At 38.2% G+C, this 6138-nt stretch overlaps 1 long non-coding RNA gene across 1 annotated transcript; it reads left to right on the top strand.

Moving 5' to 3' along the window:
• Nucleotides 1–330: 330 nt before the first annotated feature.
• LOC129636571 (uncharacterized) lies at nucleotides 331–1306 on the top strand. Its single transcript, XR_008707008.1, has 2 exons — nucleotides 331–494; nucleotides 912–1306. It is a non-coding gene; the product is annotated as an uncharacterized LOC129636571 (long non-coding RNA).
• Nucleotides 1307–6138: the final 4832 nt, after the last annotated feature.

Below are 6138 nucleotides of genomic sequence, written 5' to 3'. Positions count from 1 at the left end.
CTGCATCACATCTACTAAATCAGAATCTGCCTTTTGAAATATTGCCCAGGTGAACTATGTAAATGTGAATCACTATAGCCCAGGTCTAAAGCAGTGGGTATTCTGGATAAACCCTGAAATCATTAGGGAGCTTTAAAATATGCTAATGCCTGATTCTTATTCACAGATGTATAGGCTTAATTAGGCTAAAGCTGGCCCCCAGCACAAGTAGTTTTTAAATCTCTGCAGGTGATTCTAATACACATGCTGATTTTTCAACCATTGGAGTGCTTACCTCCCTACCTAGAGTGATTGTTTCAGATGTAGGAATTCAATCTAATTCAACCTATGAAAGGCTAACCCTGAACATTTGTCTGATCTGAGGAAAAGATAAACTCTCTTTCAAGCTGGAAGTGAAGCTATAGAATTTAGAGCAGCTGTACACCTCTGAGGATGAGTATCATACCTGCCTACGTGGAAGAAACAGAACTGAGGAGAGAGATGGAATAAAACAGGTTTCGGTGACATTTTTCAAGCCCCATTTTAAGTCATTCCTTTAGCTATTGTAAGCTTTCTAAACTTATAATCATTTGGTTGATTTTTCTATTTTGTGCAACAGAAAGTAGTTTATATGATCAACTCTGACCCAAGGAAACTTTCGGTGGACTCAATCTCCACAGGAAAATACTATATCAATCCATAACAGTTATATAATGAAACCTATTGTATTCTGATTCAATGTGTATGCATGCGTGCTAAGTCTGTCGGACTCTGTTCGACTCTGTGACTGTATGGACCGGAGTCTGCCAGGCTTCTCTGCCCTTGGAATTCTCTAGGCAAGAATACTGGAGTGGGTTGCAGTGCCCTCCTCCAGGGGGATCTTCCGCACCCAGGGATTGAATGTGCTTCTCTTTTGTTTTCTGTATTGGCAGGTGGCGTCTTTACCACCAGCACCACCTGGGAAGCCCTCTGACTCAATACATTTACTTTATAATTGAGAAGACTAAGGACTACAGTGGATTGGAGAAGAGCTCCCTGCAAGTGAGGATCAAGGATGGTCAACAGGACTGGACACAGAACAGCAAGAATAGAACCCAGTGCATCCATAGAATACTCGCACTTGCCTATTTGCAATTGTCTTCATCTCATTGATATTTATTTTTTTCCATTAAGTGCTTGGATTTTTTTAAGATATTTGAGTTCTGAAGTTCATAACCATTTACTAAGTTTGCAATCTAAGAAAAAGTAACAACCTGGTAGATGAATATACAACAAATGGAAATCTTTGATCAAATAAATTTAAGTGCTTTTTAATAATGTCTACCTCTTCTGGGAGCAGGCCAATTCACTTAAATATCTAGTGAAATATCTTGAGTGAAAACACCTGTTTCTTGAAAAATACCTATTAACGTACCAGCTCTGTGATTTGGAGTTTTAAAGTAGAGTTGATGTATGTAATATGACTATAAAGGAGTTATGCTATGCTGTGCTAAGTCGCTTCAGTCGTGTCTGACTCTGTGCGACCCCAGAGATGGCAGCCCACCAGGCTTCCCCATCCCCGGGATTCTCCAGGCAAGAACACTGGAGTGGATTGCCATTGCCTTCTCCAATGCATGAAAGTGAAAGGTGAAAGTGAAGTCGCTCAGTCATGTCCGACTCTTAACAACCCCATGGACTAAAGCCTACCAGGCTCCTCCATCCATGGGATTTTCCAGGCAAGAGTACTGGAGTGGGGTGCCATTGCCCTCTCCGATAAAGGAGTTATAGCTCCAGTGTTCTTGCCTGGAGAATCCCAGGGACAGGGAAGCCTGGTGGGCTGTCATCTCTGGGGTCGCACAGAGTCAGATACAACTGAAGCAACTTAGCAGCAGCAGCAGTTCCTTTAAGAGGAACTATAACTTTAACTTAAAGTTCTTAAGAGAGGGGATGCCTGGGTTCAGTTTCTTCCAAAACAAACCCTGACCCAAAAAAAAGCTTAAATAAAATGAGTTATTTAGGAGGTAATGATCTCATGGAGCAGGGTATCAGTGGGGGAGTAGATGAAGGAGGGGTGGGAGTAAGAGCCAGCAAATTATGTTGATTGATGAGTGAGGCACCACTGTCAGCAGCTGGAGTTCCATCCTGTTGGGATAGCTGGGAACTGGGGTTGAGGGTTGTCCTTGAGTGTGTTAAATGTCCTCTAGTTCTGGTCTGCTTTGCACATTGCTGAGCAAACTCTCATTTCACTGCATGAAATTCTTATCCAGGGAAGCAGAAACACACAGAGCTTGAAAGCTGTCAGTATTCCAGGAACTTTCCTCTCCAGATGGTGGATATTTACCAGTGAGGGAAATGGATAAGGAGGCCACACAGAAATATTGTGTGTTGTAGGATGAATCATAATACATTTCTTCCAACTAGGGTCTCAGGTAAACTTAATAAAAACAATTTGGGAATGATGAGAAGGTAGATACAATGTAGGCTTATGTATATATATATATGTATACATACACACACACACACACACACACACACACACACATATAAACCATTCTCTGTGAAAGAAGACTGAGAATTCTTCCTTCCAGCTCATCAAAAATGAGGGGGTTTGGAGAATTAAGACAAAAAAATTTGCAACCCTTCTACATGGTCAGTGGCATGCATGGATGCTAAATCACTTCAGCCGTGTCCAACTCTATGTTCCCCTACGGACTATAGCCCTCCAGGCTCCTCTGTCCATGGGATTCTCCAGGCAAGAAAACTGGAGTGGATTGTCATGCCCTCCTCCAGGGGATCTTCCCGACCCAGGAGTCAGACCCCCATTTCTAATGTCTCCTGCATTGGTGGGCTAATTCTTTACCATGTGGTCAGGGGCAGCAGGAACCAAATAACCCTGCAAATATTTAAACAGCAACTTTGAGTTTGATACCCTTCCAGTGAGTGTTTCTCCTTTTGTCCAATATGTTATATTATAAGGACTGTACCTTTGACTTGAAAACATGTCAGTATGAGAACATGTGTCTCAACCTACAGGTTTGTGTTTGTAGTAAATTCTGCTGGGGGACTTGAGAATCAGTGATAACCTTCTTATCCCCAAGGTGAAACTCAGATTGATCAAATCAGTAAATTTCACATACCTAGGTAAGCAAATAGTCATTTGTTTGCTGACTTCAATTTTCGCACCTTGGTGAATGTCATTCAGGGAAGAGTGATTCTGTTCTATGCTTTATGCTTAGCTAGTACAGTTTGAATAATTAGTAGGGGATAGTAATTTTTGACTAAATAGATTTAGTGGTGCTCAAAGCATTTATGTTAATTTCCACCAATACTGAAATAAAATATCACTTTGAAAAAAAAATTAAGTGAAAATTGAATAAAAATATAGTAAAATAACTAAGAGAAATCAGGTTAATAGTAGCATTTGACAACTTCCCTACAGGTTTGCCTTTTTTTCAAGGCCTATTTTAGTATACCACTTATGATTTTGTATCTTGAATAACATAGATTTATAACATAATTATAAGGAGTCTATGCCAACATTTAAAATTAACCTAAGCAAGCTACTAAAAAAAAATTCGTGAAAGTTAAGATGTGTAAATAATTGTGGCATAGTCTTTCAGTGGAAAACTCTATAGCATTGAGGATGAACTGTCTAGAACAGCATGCAAAAAGAGAGCAGGATCTCATAGACAGTGTTAAGTGAAAGAAGCCAGACAGAATAGAAGGCATACTATAGCAACCCATTTACATTAAGGAAAAAAATTATGCAGTTAATCTATAATGTCATGCATAATACCTTTCTGGGAATGGTGACTGGAAAAAAAGGAATGTTTCAGGGATGCTAATAATGTTCTATTAATTGGTCTGAATGCTGATTACATGGTATGTTCAGCTTCTTTTAATTTTCATTTTGGGCACTTGTGTATACTTTTGTGAACATACTTTATATATAAATAGTATCTGTATTTATACATAAACTGATAGAAAATATCACTTATAAAATAGAAAAAAATATTGCCTAAGCAATTATTTCACAGCATTTAAGGAACAACTACCCTATAAAACTGGAGACCTGTCTTCTGATTTCTTTCTCAATGAAAGCGGAATAATTTCTCTCCAGGTTCTTGGTTCCTCTTCTTTTTTAACCTCTTCAATCACTATTAATTGTTAATTTAATTAACAAACTATTGAAGTACTTGTTATGAATTATTCTTTAATATACCTTGCCGGTAGACATAACCCTCCCATTTTGATAACTTTATTATAAATCCCTTAATTCTGAATTACAGCCATGGATAAAATTAAAACCTCTACCTTACAAAAGGTAAAGTTCTCAAAGTGTTTCCCCGGTCATATTTAAGGAGTGTTTGAAGCCTGAGCACCTGGAATAAGTAACGTAAATCTCTTATTTTCACTTGTTTCAGGTGGCTCAGAATATAGTGTATTTTTTAAATTATATAATATACTGAAACCAAAAAATGTTTCAGTCTAGCAAGGCAGGTTCTACCTAAATAGTTGAAAATACTGGATCAGTAACAACCTATGAGTATGTGTTATAGTTACATTTGATTTAAATTAGCTTTGGGGATGCATTTCAATGTGGATTATGATATGGAATGTTAAAAATAAAATATATATATTTTGTTGTAAAAGTAATGATGCATATTCCCCATTATTTGTATTGAATTGTTTCATCTTTCATCAAAACAATTGATTATTTGATTATTATGAATGCTGAAAAATTCTTCTTGTGATATATATTGTCACATGTGGTAACTGAGAAACATCTCTTGAGAGAGTTCTTCACAGTTGGACATGTGTCCTTGGTGCTAATAAATTTAACTTATAAGGAGGCAGTCCCTGGATTCCTATCCCAAAGGTTAAATATATCCTTCTGTTTTAAAGACACTACTAATCCTTTGCTGGCATAACACAAACATCCTCCCAAGGACTGCTGCCAATAAAGTCTCTCTTTTGTGCTTCTAGCATTTGAGCAGACTTTACTCAGTTTGAAAGGACATTGTGGGGGAAATCTGGTTTATTGTCCCCAGGAAAATCATGCTCTTGCCAAATAATCTTGGAATTTCTCAGTATCTATTTACCCTCAGCAACCCAGGCATTTTTCTTAAACACAAAATACAGCAGTTTGTCCCAAATGAAGCAGGTCTAAAAATTATAACCCTGAAAGGAAAACTGCTACAATAACAACAACAAAATTAAGGAAACAAATTTGCCAGCTGTAGGAATTTCAATCATGTCTGATCAAGAAGCAAGTGAGCTAACTGACATGAACACAAACAAAATATTATGACATTTATAACAAGCTGTTCAACAAGGGAGAATTTTTTTACTGGATATTTAATATATATCTTGATTTGATTTGTTGAGAAGGTGTAGAACCAATGATTCCTATAATCAACAAAGGATGCTTAAGTAATTTAAAGATTTACTGATGGTTCTCCTAGATTTAATGGTCCCTAAATTTACTAATCAAAGGATAATTTTAGTTTCAAATATCATAGAGTAGAAGAAAAACGAAATTGTGTCAAGTATGGGGGAAAAGAGGGAGAGTAATCTTTTAAATTATTTTACAGTTAGATTTTTAATGTAAAAGAGAAACTAAACATCATTTATCTTCCTGCTTTCACAAGTGAAATGCAGTCCCCATGAGGGCATGAGGTGGTATGCTAGGGACTACTAGAAATAAAAGACTAAAACTGCCTCAGCTCTCAAGAAGATTTATCTTCACTTAGGCTGCAGTCCATGGGGTCGCTGAGGGTCGGACACCACTGAGTGACTTCACTTTCACTTTTCACTTTCATGCACTGGAGAAGGAAATGGCAACCCACTCCAGTGTTCTTGCCTGGAGAATCCCAGGGACAAGGGAGCCTGGTGGGCTGCCGTCTATGGGGTCGCACAGAGTTGGACATGACTGAAGCTACTTAGCAGCAGCAGCAGCTATCAGTAATAAGCCTTCTGAGTGTAGTATTGGTGGTCCAACCAAGATTCAGTGCTACTTTGTTTCTTGTTTTCCCTTGTTGCCATGGATCCCCTTGCACTTTGGCAGTGTGTTCTCTCCTTTTGCCTCTCAGCTGGGTCCATATGAGCACAGGACGATATTAGTAACCAAAACCTGGATAACTATCTAACAAGCTCCAATAGAGGTGACCCATTGCTGTC

This window comes from Bubalus kerabau, chromosome 22 (genome assembly GCF_029407905.1).
Source record: "Bubalus kerabau isolate K-KA32 ecotype Philippines breed swamp buffalo chromosome 22, PCC_UOA_SB_1v2, whole genome shotgun sequence".
Lineage (NCBI taxonomy): Eukaryota > Metazoa > Chordata > Mammalia > Artiodactyla > Bovidae > Bubalus > Bubalus kerabau.
This window is presented reverse-complemented; position numbering and strand designations above follow the sequence as displayed.